We start from the raw sequence: 18,995 nt of genomic DNA, 5'->3' as shown, positions 1-18,995 counted from the left end.
CCTCCATGGAGTGCCTTATTTTGTGCTGGACTCTGAGATGGAGACTGGGGATGTGAAGACAAAGAGGACTCTGTCCCTGGCCTCAAGGAGCTCACAGTTAGGTCTGGGAGATGGAGGAGGAAACCCACAGTCCCCACATAGCAGGACAAGGCTGACTCTAAAGACAGTGCCAGGCCCTCAGGGGCCAGAGGAAGCAGCTCTGTCTGGAGGGTTGGGTGGCGGCCGTGCCTCAAGCTGACCTATGGGAACTCCGTGGGGCTCAGTTCTTCACATGAGTCCTCCCTGGTTTTCACCCCCATAGCACCAACCAGGTGTTTACCGGTCAAGTTGGCTGGGACAGTGGCAGTGCAAGGTGGGCATCCTCGGGTGGGGCAGGGGGGAGATGTAGATCAAGGCACAGAGGGGATGGACGGAGGCCAAGATGGGCATCCCAGGAAGCAGAAACGTTGGCACCAGGCGACAGAGGCTGAGCCAAAGAGCTATGGGAACGCCGAGGTTCCCATTCCTGACCCCTGGAAACTCTCCAGGGTCCTGACTGAGCCTGCGCCTCAGACAAAAATAGCCCCACGTGGAGAGGAGAGGCTTGGCTTGCTTTGCAGCGGGCCAGACGGGCTGCCCTCCTCTGAAGCCCAGCCTGGGGCCGCGCGGGGAGGACCTCTGCGCGCTCACTCATCCTGCTGGGAAGCAGACCAAGAATGCAGGACTTCTCAGGATCCCTGATCTCTCTCTCTCAGGTTAGTCACACCACCATATATGAGCATTTCCAGCTGTAGGCGGCCAGCCTCAAAGAAGAGACGCCAGAAAACTCTGACGCTGGCTGAGGTTGAGAGTGCGGTAATCGGCGTCACGGACGTCCCCCTGGTGTCATGACGATGCTCCACTTGTTTTGCTCCACACTTGAGCCACGGGAGGAGCAGGGACCCCAGAGGCACGAAGCATAAACTGCTGATGCAACTCTGCTGTGAACCCATGAGATGAAGACCCCACTCTGGTCTAAATCACCAGCGGGCACCACTCAGATGGTTATCAGTAGGGGGACTGGTAAACACAGCATGCTTAGGGTTGGGGCAGGAGCACGTGGTGGAATATTACACAGCGGGCAAAAGGGAGGGCTGGGGCTGTGTGAGCATCGGCACAAAGAAATCTTGGTGTGGTGGTGACTTTAAAAAGCAAGTTGTAGAACATTATGCTAGTGCCACTATTTGTACAAATTAAAAACAAAACTTTTGTATCATATATGGACATATATGTATATATACACATAAACATGTATGTGTACGTGTGTGTGTATGTATATGGTGTGTATGTGTGTGTCATAAAACTGGGACTGAATTCAGAGCAAGTTCATGGTAGGGATTGACTCTGAAGTAGAGGATGAGTAGGGAGGAGAAAATGAGAGGTTTCATCTTTACCTTTAATATCTTATTTCAATTTTTTTTTTTTGAGACAGGGTCTCACTCTGTCACCCAGGCTAGAGTACAGTGGTGCAATCATGGCTAACTGCAGCCTGGACTTCCTGGGCTCAAGTGATCCTCCCACCTCAGCCTCCTGAGTAGCTGGGACTACAGGTATGTGCCACCACGCCAGGCTAATTTTTTGTTTATTTTTTGTAGAGATGGAGGTTTCACCATGTTGCCCAGGCTGGTCTTGAACTTCTAGGCTCAAGCAATCACCTATCTCAGGCTCCCAAAGTCCTGAGATTACAGGCAGGGGCCACTGCACCTGGCCCTTATTTCTATTTTTTAAATCTCAAGCAAATATGGCAAGATGCTGACATCTGTTCGTGTAAGGTGAACAGGCAGAGTTGCCAGGAACTGTGAAACGGTGGCCACAGGAGGGCGTCTTCAGGGCCTCTGTGGTGGGCCTGTGCGTTGTACTTGTCTATTTTCTTTTCCTTTTTCTCTTTTTTTAAGTATTACAAGTTGAGTATCCCTCATCCGAAATGCTTGGGTCCAGAAGTGTTTCAGATTTTGGATTTTTCAGGTTTTGGCACATCTGCATGTACATAATGAGATCTCTTGGGGATAGGACCCAATCTAAACACAAAATTTGTTTATCTTTGAGATACACCTTATACCCATAGCCTGAAGGTAATTTTATCCAACATGTTAAAATAATTTTGTGCATGGAACAAAGTTTTCACTGTATTTTGACTGCAACCCATCCCATGAGGTCAGGTGTGGGATTTTCCACATGTGGCTTCAGGGCAGTGCTGAAAAAGTTTTGGATTCTGAAGCATTTCGGATTTTGGATTGTCAGATTAGGGAGGGCCAACCTGCGCGTAACAAAATAAAACAAAATGTCAAAGCAAGAGAACAGGAGACAAATGCTCTTTTTAGATGAGTCCTCTGGCATGCCCTCCTGAGCCAGTGTGGGCTGCCCGGGAGAGCTGACTGGCCGCCTTCATTCTGAATGTGAAAAGAACCCCACAGCTCAGAGGCTGGTGCTTCTCTAAGGATTCCAAAGAGAAGTTATGAAGTCTCAGGTGAAGCTTTAGAGTTGGGAGAACCATGAGGTTTAGTGAAACCTCCACGTTGGAAAAGAACAGGAGGAAAAAGGGAGAGGAATGGAGGGGGGGTTCTCCAAGTGCCCTCGTGTGCACCACAAAAGCCGCCAGCCGGGGACACACAGGCCTGCCATGCTGGGTGGCGTGCCAGTACTGCTGGCTCTGAAAGTGGTTGGGTCTGACTTCAGCCCAGAGGGCCTGGGGGTTGGTGGGTCCCTGCTTGGGAGGGGACGAGGCTCCTCCACATCTGGATGGCTCCTGCTACATTTGGGGGGCAGGAGAACACAGGAGATTTTAAGCAGAAAAGTAACCATAGGCTGGGCGTGGTGGCCCACGCCTGAAATCCTAGCACTTTGGGAGGCCGAGGCAGGTGGATTACCTAAGAAGTTCGACACCAGACTGGCCAACATGGAGAAACCCCGTCTGTGCTAAAAATATAAAATTAGCCAGGCGTGGTGGTGCATGCCTGTAATCCCAGCTACTTGGGAGGCCAAGGCAGGAGAATCACTTGAACCTGGGAGGTGGAGGTTGCAGTGAGCCGAGATCACACCACTGCACTCTAGCCTGGGCGACAAGAGTGAAACTTCATCTCAAAAAAATAAAAAAAAGAAAAGTAACCATAAAAGGGCCAGAACCTCATTCCGGTTTGTACCCCCAGAGCCCAGTGCTGGGTGCACAGGAACAAGCACATAGCTATGGGTTGAGCTGGGTTTCTCCAAACTCACACATGGAGCCCTAATGTCCAGGACCTCCAAATGCGATGTATTTGGAGACAGGGCCTTTGTGGAGGTGATTAAGGTAATGTGAGGCCATGAGGTTGGGCCCTAACCAAGCTGACCAGTGTCTTTATTAGAAGAGATTAGGACCGACACATGCAGAGGATGACCACGTGAGGACACAGGGAGAAGACGCCATCTGCCAGCCACGGAGGGAGGCCCCAGGAGAAACCAGCCCGGCCAGCACCTTGATCTTAGACTTCTGGCCTCCAGAACTGTGGGAAACTAAATTCCCATTGTTTAAGTCTGTGGTACTTTGCTGTAGCCGGCTTAACAGACCAACACACATCAGATAACACATGGGTGGACAGGACTGTTTCCAAATATGCCCCTGGCTGTTGTAAAGAAGAGACACGAGGGAGGCAGACAGGCAAGTTAGGAGGCCGAGGCCAGGGTCCTGGCCGGAACCTGGTTGGTGCCATCTGCCAAAGCCACAAACCAATCAGCTGAGGCCCAGTTCACAGGGGCGGTGCCCGGCAGCCCTGGCCCACACTGCCCATTCTACCCCACTGCTGAGACAGCTCAGTCAGAACCGGGGCCGAAGCACTTCCGCCCCTTTTCCATTGACAATGAAAACATGTCAAACTCTTTCCAAACGGGACGGGACCTCCAAGTGCCCAGGCTGCCTGGGCTTGCCAACGTTAAGAAGGAGCTCACGCCAGCGACCCTTAGGACGAAGGGGGCTGCCAGGGAAGACCTGCCCTGCGCCAGTTGCGGTGTGAGTGCCTGACCTCCGTGGCCTCCTCTCACCCTCCTGACTTTCCAGAGTCTGGGCTCCCGCACCCCCACTCTACAGATGAGGAGGCTGAAGTCTATGGAATTGAAGGAACCTGCCCAGGGTGAGCAGCAAGTCTGGAGCCAGAACGCAGGTCTTCTAACCTCGAGGCCCAGGTGTGCCCCTGGCTTAGTGCCCTGCTGCCTCCCCCGGAGCAGGCCTTCCCTCTGGATTTGAAAATCCCAAGCCCCTCCCCACCCATGCAGGGGGAAGGGGACTCCCAAACAAAACAACCGAATCTTGCCCTAAAGTTCTCTTCCACCCTCTTCTGCCTCTTGGGAAGGCTGCGGGGCTGAGGGAGCCAGGGCACAGGCCTCCTGGGTCACATGGTGCCTCTGTTGATGAGAAGGCACCAATGTGTCACCACCATGGGAGACGAAGGAGATCCTCGCATCGTGGTGACATTCCACCAACACAAACACGACCCCCCACCATTGGTGCTGCCCACTTACCTTTGACCCAGATTTGATTAGCTGACCTCTGACCTTTGACCCCTGGCAGATGGATGCCCCCTGCAGAGTACCCTCCTAGCGTTCTAAAAGAGCCCACGCTTTGGTGGCTGCCTCGAGTGCACTTCGGTACCTGGGGAGTGAGGCTGCCACTCTAACTCTGCTCTTCTACCCCGATGCTCCCAGGAAGGGCCTGGGTGCATTCGTCACTCCTAGAGAGATGCCCCTGCATCCTGTCCGCTCGGCCACTCACTGATAATGAAATATTGCTGGGGGCCACGGGACGACACAGCAGAAATGCTCTCTGGAAGAGTTTGTTCTCTTTTGCCAGAGTTGCAAAACTGAGCCCATAAGACCACAAGTAAGATAACGGCTCCAAGACCTCATGAAAACACACCAGATTTCAGCACACAGCAGAGGCTGGGAGGGGAATGGACAGAGCTTTCAGGTCCCAGGGTTAATGGTGAGACCCATGGCTGGCAAACCAAGTGACGGGAGCCACATTTCTCCCGCACTGCCCAGAGCTTTGAGATGCATTTGGACTCTAGCAGAGAGGCAACTGTTTTCAGTCCCATTTTACAGAAAGTGCAGCCGAGTCCGGGAGGCTGACATATAGGAGGCTGTGTGGCTAAAGTGGAACCAAGACTTGAAATCAAACTTGCCAAAAGTTTGGGGGACTTTCAACACAGCTTGTTTGCACTATGAGCTCTCCAACCGCACCCCTCTACCCCGGCCAAGGCTTTGTGGACATTTAGGGGATCAGCAAACCATGTGTCCAAGTTTAGCGAGGGGTCTACCTGATGGTTATCTCTCGGGCGTCATCATACTCAACACTCAGAAGTGAGTGAGGGAGAGGGAGCTGGGCTGAAGCTCATTGCGTCATTGGCCTGTGCTGCAAGTGCCTTGTGTTTAGGAGAATCTGCCAGAAAGATGAATCTCGGGACTTAGCCTGTCAGCCTTCAGCATCTGGCCTGTGCCAAGCTCCCTGCTTTTGCACATGCTGTTCCCACAGCTCATCCCATGACCCCGACGTGCCCCGCTTCACTGGCCCAGGCTGGGGAGATGAATTCCTGCTCATTGCTAAGACTCAGTCCGAGGATCACGGCTTCCTAGAAACCTCCAGCATAATCACACTACAGACCTGCGGGTCTCGTTCCCCACCGAAGTGTCGATGTGTAAGTCAGTGTTCGATAAATATTTACGAGATGACTATGTGGCCCCCTCCTCCTCCCAGCTAGATCAGAAAAGCCATATAAGGACTCTGTCTGATTTGGGCTGCTTCTTCATTGACTGCAGCATGGGCTCTCGGGGAAGAGAGACCTGGGTTCATGTCTTGACCTTGCCCCTCACTGGCCCTTGACCTTGCTGAAGGCTGTGTGGTCTTGGACACAGCACTGAGCTTCTTGAGTCCATGTCTGTGGGTGGAGGGGAGTGACAGGCCTGTTATAATAATGAGGATGTGCCAGAGCCTCCAAAAATGCATCGTTTGAAGGGATTTTAGTAGGCTGGAGTTAATAATGTGGAATGCTATGAAGAGACAATTCTCTCTTCATATTATTTCAAAGCCCACGTTTGCCTTAACAAAATCCAATGTTTAAAAATCTGGCTGGGCATGGTGGCTCACACCTGTAATCCCAGAACTTTGGGAGGCCAAGGTGGGTAGATCACCTGAGGTCAGGAGTTCGAGACCAGCCTGGCTAACCTGGTGAAACCCCATCTTTACTAAAAGCACAAAACTTAGCCGGGTGTGGTGTTGCGTGCCTGTAGTTTCAGCTACTCAGGAGCCTGAGGCAGGAGAATTGCTTGAATCTGGGAGGTGGAGGTTGCAGTGAGCTGAGATCGTGCCTCTGCACTCCAGTCTGGGTGACACAGCAAGACTCAAAAAATAAAACATTAAAAAATTAAAAAATTACAAAAATAAAAATCCTATTAGGCCAGGTGTGGTGACTCACATCTATAATCCCAGCACTTTGGGAGGTTGAGATGGGAGGATCACTTGAGCTCAGGAGTTTAAGACCAGCCTGGCCAACATGGTGAGTCCCTGTCTCTACTAAAAATAATAACAATAAAAAAATTAGCCAAGCATGGTGCCACATGCCTGTAGTACCAGCTACTCAGGGAGGGGCTGAGATGGGAGGACTGCTTGAGCCTGGGAGATGGAGACTGTAGATCGTGCTACTGCTTTCCAGCCTGGGCAACTCTTATCTCAAAAGAAAAACAGGAAAAAAAAAAAATCTGTTCAATGTCCAGTGCTTGGGGGATGGCAGGGGGACCCTCTACAGAATTTGAAATGTATATTAGCTCAGTATATGCCTTGAGACTTGGCCATTTTTCCCCAGATGTCCAATATGTCATGCGCCAGGTCTGGAGGATTCATGTCACCACCTGGCCAGGTGTCACCCATGCAAATGTATTTGGTGATTCATGCTGAGTTTATCCTGTCAGATGTCATTTTCTATCATGGAGCTCTGTCCTCTTCCATGGCTGGGTCTCAGCTGACTTGACAGGCCCATGGGCACCCCTGGCCCTGGGCTCCCCACCCAGGATTGTGGCTGCTCTGACTCTCAGCCTCCCTCGCTGGACCCCGAGCTTCTCAAGGGCTGGAACAGTGGTGGGATGGTAAATCATTCAACACCAGCTTCCAAAACAAAAACCAAGCAAAAACCACCCTGCCTTGCGGTGTTTGCCAATTCACTCAGTGTAAATACTCCCACTGTGGCCAACTTCAAGCAACCAGTGTGAAGTCACTGAGCATGGAGGTTCTGAAAAGAGATCCCCAGAAGCACACAGTCGTGCAGCCTTTCCATCACGCAGATCCCATAGAGCAGAGGCCACAGTAAAATGCAGGAAAAAAGTCAAAAATGATAGGTTTTAATTATTTATTACTTTCATTTTAAATAAAACTTTCTTCTTTTTTTTTTTTTTTTTTCTTTTTTAAGACAGAGTCTCACTCTGCAGCCCAGGCTGAGGCTGGAGTGCAATAGCGTGATCTCGGCTTACTGCAATCCCCACCACCTGGGTTCAGGCAATTCTCCTGCCTCAGCCTCCCGAGTAGTTGGGACTATAAGTGCACGCCACCACACCTGGCTAATTTTTGTATCTTTAGTAGAGACGGGGTTTCACCATATTGGTCGGGCTGGTCTTGAACTCCTGACCTCAGGTGATCCACCCACCTCGGCCTCCCACAGTGCTGGGATTACAGGCATGAGCCACTATGCCCGGCCTTTAAATATAACTTAACTGTAAGTTTTTATAATGTGACATTTAATGATGGTTGTGTTTAACTGGTTTGCAATCCTTGTGAAAATTTATTTTTTATTGATTTTTATTTGTTTGTTTGGAGGCAGGGTCTCATTACTACGCAGGCTGGAGTGCAGTGGTGCAATCATGGCTCACTGCAGCCTCAATCTCCCAGGCTCAAGTGATCCTCCCACCTCAGCCTCCCAAGTTGCTGGGACTACAGGTGTGCACCACCAGGCACAGTAAATTTTTTATTTATAGTAGAGACGGGGTTTCACTATGTTGCCCAGGCCAGTCTCGAACTCTGGAGCTCCAGCGATCCTCCCACCTTGGCCTCCCAAAGTGTTGGGATTACAGGTGTGAGCCACTAAGCTGGCCCTGAAAATGTAACTATCAGCTCTCGAGCTGGTATGAGCCAGTCCAAGCTGGCTGCAGTTCGCCATTGGCCGGCACTGAGCCTTGTTCAATCAGCTTTATGCCCCCAACAAATGTTCATCACCAAACCTACGCCATCGTGGGGTGAGGGAGGGGCTGCCACAGGCATGGCCTGGGTCCTCTACTCCTGCCCTGCACATTTCATGTGGTCCATGAACTGATGAGGTCACTGTGATAATAGCCCTATTTTACAGATCAGGAAACTCAGGCTCAAAAAAGATAAGCAACTTGCCTGTGGCCATACAGAAAGCCCGAGGACAATGTAGAATCATTCACCATGCCCCAGTCACTTACCAGTCCTGCCTCGTCCACACAGCAATTCTCCTAAACGTCAGGGCAGTTCTGACCTGCGGCCCCGCACCACTCAGCTAAGGCCCATGGTCCACACGAGGGCAGCTGACCCCAGCAGCCTGGGGGTCGGGGTGTTCTCTAGGCTCTACTCTTCCTCAGAAGTATCAAAGGAGAACTCAGATCTAAGCAAGAGGCCAAGGGCAGATCAGAGTCATACCCACAAACCACCCAGAAATTCCAGGAATGAAGCCGTGGCTGGAAGGAGGGGTACTCTACTCCCCCCGCCTGTGTCTTTGGCAGAGCCCTTGACTGAGCAGAACATCCCGTTAGGAGCGCCTGGGTAAGCACCACACAGGGAACGGGGGCCCCTCTCCCCCACTCACTGCAGCCTGGCAGTTTTCCTTAAACCCTTCTTGGCAGGATTAAGGCCCGACCCAAGGGAGGCCACAGCCCAGCTCCAGCTCCTCTCCTAGCTGCTGCTGCACCACACTGAATTCCCCACCTCCCCAGGACAGCCAGCAGTCCACTCAGCTTAAAGGCGACACCAGCCCCACAAGGCACCTTCTCTCCTCCTCTCCCCTCAACAAAAGATATACTCCTTTTGTTTTTTGTTTTTTTTGAGACGGAATCTCGTTCTGTCCCCAGGCTGGAGTGCAGTGGTACGGTCTCAGCTCACTGCAACCTCCACCTCCTGGGTTTAAGCGATTCTCTTGCCTTAGCCTCCCGAGTAGCTGGGACTACAGGCGCCCGCCACCACGTCCAGCCAATTAACAAAAGATATATTCTTATGGGATTTCTGAGACAATATGTCTGTATGCTTAATTGAGCAAAAAATCTATACAATGCTTTTCATTTTTTACATGCTATGCTAAGAATATACAAAATTCTGGACAAAAACAAAATAGTCATTCAACAAACTCTCATTTATTCTACTATGTGCAAAAAAAAAAAAAACGAAAAAAGAAAGAACTGAAAAGCAGGTGCATTCGATGCAAGCCAAGGTGATATACAAGAAAAGCCACTTTTAAGGGACCGGGGACCAGGTAATAAATTAATACATTCTTTAAAACCCTAGGACATAACTCCTGGGGCACCTTTCTCCCTTCCTGAGGATGTGTAGATGTTTCCCTGGAAACAATGTTCCCAGCAAAGCTTTAAAAGATAAACAGCAGGAGCCCTCCGTCTAGGAAGGGAAAGGAATTTTGGACTCCCAGAAGGCAATGCAGAAAGGCATAGAGAAGAATGGGCAGCTCTGGGTTTGAATTCCGCCTCCACCACATGGAGCTGGGCATGCCTCAACTTCCCCAAGCCTCCAATTCCTCACTCATGCATGAGGCCCTGAGTTTCTTCCATGGCTGGGGGAGAGAGGGTACCATGATTACCCAGGATCATGTTTATAAAGGTCCAGTGACAGAATCCCAGGAAATTCATGGTGTTTAATGATGTTTCTTTCCCTTCTCCTCCTGAGTAAATTCAGGGCCCCAGATCATCTCTGCGCTGGGCTCCGAGCCTGGCAGCCTGGGCCAGTCTCCCTGCCTGAGAAGCGTGATTCCCTGACAGGTGGCATCTGCAAAGGTGAGTCGAGAGCCGAGAGCCGGCTGCGGAACCTCCACAGTGCTCTGTAGGTGAAAATCCCAGGAGTCTGTGGGATCTGCAAGTGAATAAGACAGAATCTGCCCTCGGGACTGGAAGGAGACAGAGAGTAAACGTAGCAGCAGAGAGGTAAATACAGAAGGTGTGAGCAGGACAGCCCGGGGAAACGGCTGGCAAAGATGGGTAGAGGAGGGGGCAGAACCACTCTGGCTGGGGTAGACGGCAAGGTCCTGCTGAGCTCTTAAAGAAGGGGCACTGTAGGCCCCATGCGGTGGTGCACGCCTGTAATCCCACCACTGTGGGAGGCCGAAACGGGCAGATCACCTGAGGTCAGGAGTTTGAGACCAGCCTGGCCAACATGGTGAAACCCTGTCTCTACTAAAAATACAAAAATCAGCTGGGCGTGGTGGTACATGCCTGTAGTCCCAGCTACTTGGGAGGCTGAGGCAGGAGAATCGCTTGAACCCGGGAGGTGAAGGTTGCAACGAGCCGAGATCACACCACTGCACTCCAGCCTGGGCAACAGAGTGAGACTCCGTCTCAGAAAAAAGAAAAATAAAAAAGAAAGAAATAAAGAAAAAAGAAAGGGCGCTGCAGGCAGCAGGAAATGCAAGGACAAAGGCTCAGAGGGGGTCACAGTCGAGGCGTGACTGAGGACAGGCGAAAGGCCCCTGAGGCTGGGGAGGAATGGGGTCAGGAGGCAGCCAGGGCCAGGTCACGGTGAGGGGCCTTGAAGGCCACAGTGAAGACTCTTCGTTTTGCTCTAAATGCAAAGAAGGCCCTCGAAGGAAGGAAGTCGGACGGTGACAGGGTCTGATTTGTGTCCCGAAAGCCTTGCAACACACAACATCACAGACAAACCCCGCAGACACGGTGCTCAACAAGCAAAAGGGGCCAGACTCCAGTGATTCAACATGCATGGCTTCATTTAGGTCAAGTCCAAGCCAGGCAAACCCAGCCTGTGCCCTTAGAAGTCCGGAAATGACTACCCTTGGGGGTGCGGGACCGTGAGAAGGGCCTGAGAGGCTTCTGGGAGCCAGCCAGGCTCTGCTGTGACAGGGGCTACGGCGCTTTGTGAAAATCTCTCTGCCAGCACAGGGATGGAGCCGTGCTCTCTTCCCTGGTATGTTAAGCATCAACAAGAAATTAAAAAAAAAAAAAAAAAAAAAATTTGCTGTTGCTCTGACCTCTGTTTGAAGACTGGATTAAGAGAGTGGGAGTGGTCCAAGGAGAGCACACCATTATTCAAGAGAAAATCCCGGGGCCTTTCCCTCAGGAGTCTCAAAACTGAAACAGGCCTGGGGCCCTGGCTCAGCAGCCCTCAAAGTGAACTGCAATGTGTCAGGTCCCAGATAAAGTCCAGCTGGCGGTAGGGCCTCCCCCTTGGACCCGCACACGGCTCTCCCAGACAGGGCCCAGTTCATCTCAAGTCTGACAGAGTACTTCGTCCTGCAGTGCCAAGACCCAGCTGAAAATACCTTCTCAGTCCCAGGGCAGCCCCAGCCTCGCAGGTCCCAGGGAATAAACAGGGTCTTCCCTCCCGGGGAGAACGGACTGGCTGGGTGGGGGAGCAGGCCTGGGACAGGAGAGAGGGACGGCAGGGAAGATGAACACACATCATAGAGGTGTCTTCAATGCCCCTGAGGAAACAGTTCACCCCTTCAGGGGTTATAAATACATGTGCGTAGCTGGCTCTTCCCAGGCACACATGGGCATGAAACGTGCTCTGAGGAAGGTGCCGGCATCCTCAGGACACTGGCTCAGGCCCCGGAGCATCGGGGAGTCACAGCCTCAGCACAGAGTGCCAAAGGGCTGAGTGTTCTGGAAGAAAGCCTTCCAAATATGCCAACAGCTTGTTCTCAAGGGGTCTCCCCGATTCTGGAGGGAGGTGGTCTTTCAGCTCTCAGGTCACTCGTGACTTCTTTCTGGTCACATCAGGCCCTATGATCAGAACCGTCCACATAGCTCAGCGTTGACCCCAGTAACCAGCTCTCCATGCCCCACATTTGTGCCAGGGCCCCAGGGCAAGCCTTCTTCAGCTTTCTAGGGCAGCAGTTCCCACAATTGAGGCTGCATCAGAAAGGGCTGGAGGCTTTGTTACAGCAGACTGCCAGCCCCACCCCAGAGTTTCTGATCCAGGTCTGCGGGGGAGCCTGAGAACCTGCATTTCTGTGAGTCCCCATGTGCTGCCAGGCCAGGAACCGACTTTTTTTTTTTGAAACAGGATCTCACTCTGTTGTTCAGGCTACAGTGCAGCGGCGTGAACACTGCTCACCTGTAGCCTCAACCTCCTGGTCTCAAGTCTCCGACCTCCCAAGAAGCTGGAATTACAGGTGTGCACTACCATGCCTGGCTCATTTTTTTTTTCTTCTTTTATTTTATGTATTTATTTATATTTATTTGTTTATTTATTTATTTGAGATAGAGTCTTACTCTGTCACCCAGGCTGGAGTACAGTGTCGTGATCTCAGCTCACTGCAACCTCTGCCTCCCAGGCTCAAGCGGTTCTCCTCCCTCAGTCTCCCAAGTAGCTGGATTACAGGTGTGCACCACCAGGCCTAGCTAATTTTTGTATTTCCAGTAGAAACAAGGTTTTGCCATGTTGGCCAGGCTGGTCTCGAACTCCCGACCTCAAGTGATCTGCCCGCCTCGGCCTCCCAAAGTGCTGGGATTACAGGTGTGTGCCACTGCGCTCGGCCTTTCTTCCTTTATTTTAGAAACATGGAGAGGACAAGACACATTGAGAAGACACCAGCTAATTTTTAAATTTTTTGTAGAGACAGCATCTCACTATGTTGTACAAGCTGGACTCGAACTCCTGGGCTCAGGCAATCCACCCGCCTCAAACTCCCAAAGTGTTAAGGTTACAGGCGTGAGCCATGGCGCCTGGTTGCAGGCCCTCACTCTGAGAAGCACTTCTCTAAAGTACCTCTCAGTTCTCCTCCTTCCCCCACCTTGATCCAGCATTTCCCAAACCCCGTCCTTTGAATCCCCCACTTCCCGAGTTCTGCCCACCTTCCTACCGTGTACCAGTACTAGTGCATACTTTGTTTTTGTTTTGAGATGGCATCTCGCTCTGTCACCCAGGCTGGAGTGCAGTGGTGCGATCTTGGCTCACTGCAACCTCCGCCTCCCAGGTTCAAGCAACTTCTGTCTCCACCTCCCGAGTAGCTGGGACTACAGGCACCTGCCACCACGCCTCGCTAATTTTTGTAGTTTTAGTAGAGATGGGGTTTCACCGTGTTGGTCAGGCTGGTCTCAAACTCCTGACCTCAGGTGATCCACCCACCTCGGCCTCCCAAAGTGCTGGGATTACAGGTGTGAGCCACTGTGCCTGGCCCCATATTTTGAATTTTTATTTAACTTTGCTTGTTTTTTGGGCTCCAAGAAATTTACTTTAAAAAGGTAACTTTCTGGCCGGGTGTGGTGGCTCAAGCCTGTCATCCCAGCACTTTGGGAGGCTGAGACGGGCGGATCACGAGGTCAGGAGATCGAGACCATCCTGGCTAACACGGTGAAACCCCGTCTCTACTAAAAAATATAAAAAACTAGCCGGGCGAGGTGGCGGGCGCCTGTAGTCCCAGCTACTCGGGAGGCTGAGGCAGGAGAATGGCGTAAACCCGGGAGGCGGAGTTTGCAGTGAGCTGAGATCCAGCCACTGCACTCCAGCCTGGGCGACAGAGCAAGACTCCGTCTCAAAAAAAAAAAAAAAAAAGGTAACTTTCTATCACTCCCACCGGCAGAGAACCTGATCACTAGTGCCGTGAACAGACAGCAAGAGTGAAATTAAACAGTAAAAACAACCCAGTTATTTCCTCCCAGCCAGGCGCTGATACCAGCCAAAGGCTTTGTTGTAGAAGATGCTTGCTCTTTGTTGTAAAAGGAGATCAGAGTGTGGGAGAGGTGTTAGGGACAACCCCACCTGTGACTTTCACCTTGTCATAAACAGAAGGACCGAAAGAACAGAGAACGGAAAGAACAGCTCTTGGACGGGGGGGATTTGCTGCTGGATCTGTGCACGTGCTCAGTCACCTTGGGGACCACTAGGTATGGGCTCTGCACACTTTGGGGGACACAGTTCATTCTAGAGTGAGCTGTTCTCAAGTGTAATGCCACCGTGTTACTTTCTGTTCATCTTGATGGTGCCCACTAAGCGGTACAGCTCATCACAACACCTGCAGGGCAGACCTTTGCCACCCTGAGCCTGACTCGTAGACTGCAGGCCCACCAAACATTCTGCCATTCTCCAAAAGTCCCAGGCCCTTCTCCACCTCCAGGCCTTTGCACACACACGGTGCCTCTGCCTGGCACAACCTCGCCAACTCCCCACCCACCCACTATCATCTTCCCCGGCTCGCAAAACCCTGCCTGTTTCCTCTAGGAGTTATCAGACTCTTCTCAAGTCAGACTCAGAAGATGCCAGCTCCCAATCCTTACAGGGGTCCAGCTGAGTCTTTTCCCTATTCAAAAAAATTGGGGGTAGGGTCAGTTCCAGCTCCCTTGATTACAAGCAAAATGGGAGCATGACTTTTTTTCCTGGGATGTTGCCATTCTGTGCTCAAAATAAAACACGTTCCAGAAATTGGGATTGAAAATGTGGGATTTCATAATTTATAATTTTTTAAAAAATGATGGTCCGGAAATTGCACAATCCTCATCAGGATGGTTTTTTTTTTTTTCCCCTCTGACTCTGTGGTTTTTGTCTAAGGTGACACACCACTCAAGACAATCAAAGACAAATCTCCCTCGGCTGGACCATGATGTCCTCGCAGCCTTGCAAGAGGGGTCTTTGTCCAAGAGTATCCGTCATTGCACAGCCTGGGGTAGAAGGCAGGGTGATGTCTCAGGATGCCCTGCCGGCTACCGCTGTGACCCAGGTGGCATGCCAACACTGCCCACCAATGCCAACTGCCAGGGCTTCCCTGCACCCATAGAGAAGGCCAGCAACACATTCTGGAAAGACATGGCCTGAGTTGATGCTTCAAGAAGAGAGTCAAAAAAGAGGCCACAGTCTCCTCAATAAGTTAAACATAAAGTTACCATACGACCCAGCAATTCTTCCAAGGTAAACACTCAAGAGATATGAAAACATATGCCCACACAAAACCTTGTATGCAAATGTTCATAGCAGAAGCCTTCGTAAAAGCCAAAGGTGGATACGGCCCAGATTTCCTTCAGTGGAAGAATGGATAAACAAAACGTGGTCTATTAATACAATGGAATATTACTCAGCCATAAAAAGGAATGAAGGTCTCAGACACATAACAACATGGATGAACCTTGAAGACATGATGCTGAGTGAGAGGAGCTAGACACAAAAAGCCACACATTGTGTGATTCCATTTACGTGGAATGTCCAGAATAAGCAAGTTCATAGAGACAGAAAGGAGATTAGTGGCTGAAGGGAGGAGCATGGCGAATTATGCCTGATGGGTAGGGGGTTTCCTTATGGGATGATGAAGCATCCTGGAATTAGTGGTGGTGGCTGCACAATACTGCAAAGGTACTAAATGCCACTGAATTGTACACTTCAAAATGGGTTAAATGGTAAATTTTATGTTTATGTGTATTTTTACCACAAAACATTTTTTCAGGAAAAAGAAAAACAGAACATGGCCCATCCTATTAACCACCACCCAGATCGGACTGTCCCTTGCCTGTCCCAGAACTCAGCATGCTCTATTTAAGACTTTACAAGGTTCTCTGGGTCCCCGTCCCAGGAAGGTCTGAGCATCTGTTCCACTCAATGAACTGAAGACGAAGTGAAATAAATTATGCCCAGATTGAATTTTCCTTTCTTGACAAGCCATCGGCCCCTTTGAGAGACCCTGGGTTTGCACATCTGGGACTGATCAAAAACCAGTGCGTTTGCAAAAAAAAGAAAAAAGAAAAGAAAGAAAGAAAAAGCCTCCAGAGTCAGGCGCAGGCAGACATGCAGGCACCTCCCACACACAGCAAATGATGCTGGTGACAGAGGAAAGAAAAGTTCCAGTTCCCACAGGCCAAAGAGGTCAGTGCCCTGCCTCCAAAAACTTTCTGACCTCCAAAGACGTCAGAGGGTCCTGCCTCCAAAAACTTGGAGACGCAACCTACAAAGGGCCACATACTTAACTTGGGGTCTTTTGAGGGATGAAGTGCAGAGGTTTTAAGGGACCTCACACTCTTCTTCCCTAGCTCAGGCCTTCCCAGTCCAGCCAACTCTCCTCTCCAGGCTGGAGACAGGACTCTGAGAGCCAGCACTGATCTGGGTCCTGGGACAGGGCTCTCAGTACTTGTCAGCAGTGTTGAGTCCAAGCCCAGGGGCAGTTGATCCCCTTCCAGCCTCACCCCAGCCAGGACCAGGGACCCAGATCCCTGCCAACGTTAAACAAAAACTCCCACATGGCACGAAAAGCCTCAACTAGTAGCAAGCTCTGCCGTGACAGTCATGTGGCTGGTCATTAGATGGGCACCTTCCCCCAGAATCTGGCGCAGGGCCCAGCCTGGACAGCAGCTCTACCCCGCCCTGGCTGTGTCATGTTGGGCACACACCTTAATAATTCCGAGCCTCAACTTACTCCTTGTAAAAAGTGCCCAGCTCATAGAGCAGGCAGTGAGCTCCTCCACGGAAACCCTGGGCATGTCTGGTCTGTACTAAGCATCATGTAAATGTCAGCTGCTTGTATTATTACAAATGGCATTATTACTATTCCCACTCTTACATCTTGAGAGACTGTAAAAATCAAAATCACCCTCTTGGTTTCTCCTCCCTGGGTACATTGTCCAGCGGTTTTACCTGGAGTCCCTCTAAGACAAAACATCACCTGTGTGAAGGTCAGGTTCACAGGTGGAGTTGGCAGTGGGCAGAGAAGTGTCTTAAAGAAAGCAGGGTCAAGAGTGCAGATAGGACCCACCTGGGGGTGATAGCTTTCCATACTAGCTGCGGGATCTTAGGCAAGCACTTCACCTTGCTGAGCCTCGGTTTCCTCAGCTGTGAAGTGGGCATCGAGAGATCTACTGCCCAGGAGTGTTGCAGCGATGCCAATACAAGTAAAGTGTGTGGTACAGACCGCGTGCCTGCCACACGGGCAACACAGTCCCACACCCGCTCCTTTTCCTGAGTGGAAACAGCCAGATCCGGGCAGAAGCAGAAAATCAGGTGCATATAACCCAAGGAGTCCTGGGACAGCCAACAGTCACAGCTCATGGCCTCAGTCTACTGGAAAGGGCCACACCCCGGTCCTGTTCTGCAGGCTGTCTTCACTGTCAGACTCCAGACCCTGGATGGGGAAAGCAGGCACACCCCATTCTACCGGGACAAGGGGTCCAAAGGCCCAAAGGGGAAACTCACAACCCCACTCTCAGCTGCAAGGCAAGCCAGGCATTTGCACGGGTTCCCGGCTGCTTCTCTCAGCCAGGGCAGCAACTCACATTTTGGCTGAGAGACGCCCAATTCCAGTTGATGAGCAGGCATCAGCGAAGTCCTCCCTGGCTTGTCCACCAGCCCAGCCTTAGCAAGGGAGGCTCTGGGTCTGCAGCACATGAGAGACTAACCCTGGCTCTGTCCACATGGGACGACTGATGTCCCCCACACTCCAGAGCGAGCCCTCAGCTTCCACGGTAACTCTCCCCACGCAGGAGTTATGCAGGTGCCTGCTCTGGCTAAAGAAACCCAGAAACGTGTTCCCCCAAACTGCAGAACCCTGACATGGCCCCAAGTCTCTACACATCCATTTGAAGCTCTGGAGACAGACAGAGCTGGGTTCCAGTCCTGGCTCTGCCTGGACAACTTACTTCACCTCTCTGACCCTCAGCATCTTCATCTGAAATATGGGAAGAAGGGCTACCTTGCAAATGAAATCATAGAGGGGCGTGGCAGCAAACGGCAGCTGAATGCACATGCCGCTAGATCACCCTGTTCCTCCAGACATGAGTAGGACACATTCTAATGCCTGCCACATCCATGCCATCAGCTTCCCAGTTATTGACACCCACTACGAACACAGGAATGCAACAAATGCTAGCGCTCCACAAGGAAGGCAAGAGAGTAAACAGCCCCCAAGTAGCAGCATTCTGCACTCAGACCGCGTTGAAGCCCGGCTCTTTGGAGTCCTGGCTGCGAGGTCCTGGGCAAATGAGTTGTCTTCGCTGAGCCTCAGTTTCTCCATCTGCAAAAGGGCCTGTCGCAAAGCTATGTTCCGCGATGCAAGCAGAGCACTCAGTGTGGTGCCCTCACACAGTCAGCCCTGCGAGGTGGCATCTATTCTAGTTATTCCAGCTTCTCGGGAGGGTAACCGTTTGCAAAAGGGAGAGGCATGGAAGTCACACTTACCTCCCCAGGGTTCCAATCACCAGCTCGCTGGCGTCTCCCGCGTCGAGCAGCGGTAGCAGCGGCGACAGCGCAGGCACAGCAGGCACAGCGGGCACAGCAAGCAGACAGCTCAAAGGGGGCGGCTGGAGACGCCCTGGGATGCCAGTGGGTGCCGGGGCTCAGCGCACCGCCTCTTGTAGGCTGCCAGGAGCACGGAGGCCACGCCCCCAGGTGGCTGGCGGCGCTGGTAGGACCGATCAGCACCGGCCCCGCCCCCGGCCCCGCCCCGCAGGCTCAGCTGGCTGAAGGAGGCGGGGGCTGAGGCGCGGGCGCCGGGTGGGCGAAGAAGGCGGGGCCGCTGGCCTCCAGGGCCAGCTAGGGACAAGGAGACGCTCAGCTTCCTCGCCACTGGCCACACAAGTATAGTTTTCATTGAGCGCTTACTATGCGCCTGGCGCGGTGCCAAGCGCTTTCCACAAGGGGCTTGCAAATTTACCAACCCCAACTCTCTGCAGCTCAACTGGAAAATAGGAATAAGGAGGCGACCTCTTAGGATTTTAGCAAATGAAATCCGCAAGGGCTGGGCGCTGTGAACTGTGGCGCGGTGCAGAGTACACAGTTACTGAGTTGACTCCCACCC

The 18,995-nt window shown here is 51.8% G+C and overlaps 1 protein-coding gene across 1 annotated transcript in view; it reads right to left on the bottom strand.

Moving 5' to 3' along the window:
• Positions 1-18,576, bottom strand: part of CRISPLD2 (cysteine rich secretory protein LCCL domain containing 2) — an 89,944-nt gene extending 71,368 nt beyond the window's left edge. The window contains exon 1 of the mRNA XM_033219191.1: positions 18,377-18,576. The gene's annotated coding sequence lies outside the window, so the exon portion shown is untranslated. The remainder of the gene's footprint in view (positions 1-18,376) is intronic.
• Positions 18,577-18,995: the final 419 nt, after the last annotated feature.

This window comes from Trachypithecus francoisi, unplaced genomic scaffold (genome assembly GCF_009764315.1).
Source record: "Trachypithecus francoisi isolate TF-2019V2 unplaced genomic scaffold, Tfra_2.0 Lachesis_group10, whole genome shotgun sequence".
In the NCBI taxonomy this organism is placed as follows: domain Eukaryota; kingdom Metazoa; phylum Chordata; class Mammalia; order Primates; family Cercopithecidae; genus Trachypithecus; species Trachypithecus francoisi.
The sequence above is the reverse complement of the archived record's forward strand: the minus strand, read 5'-3'. Positions and strand labels throughout refer to the sequence as shown.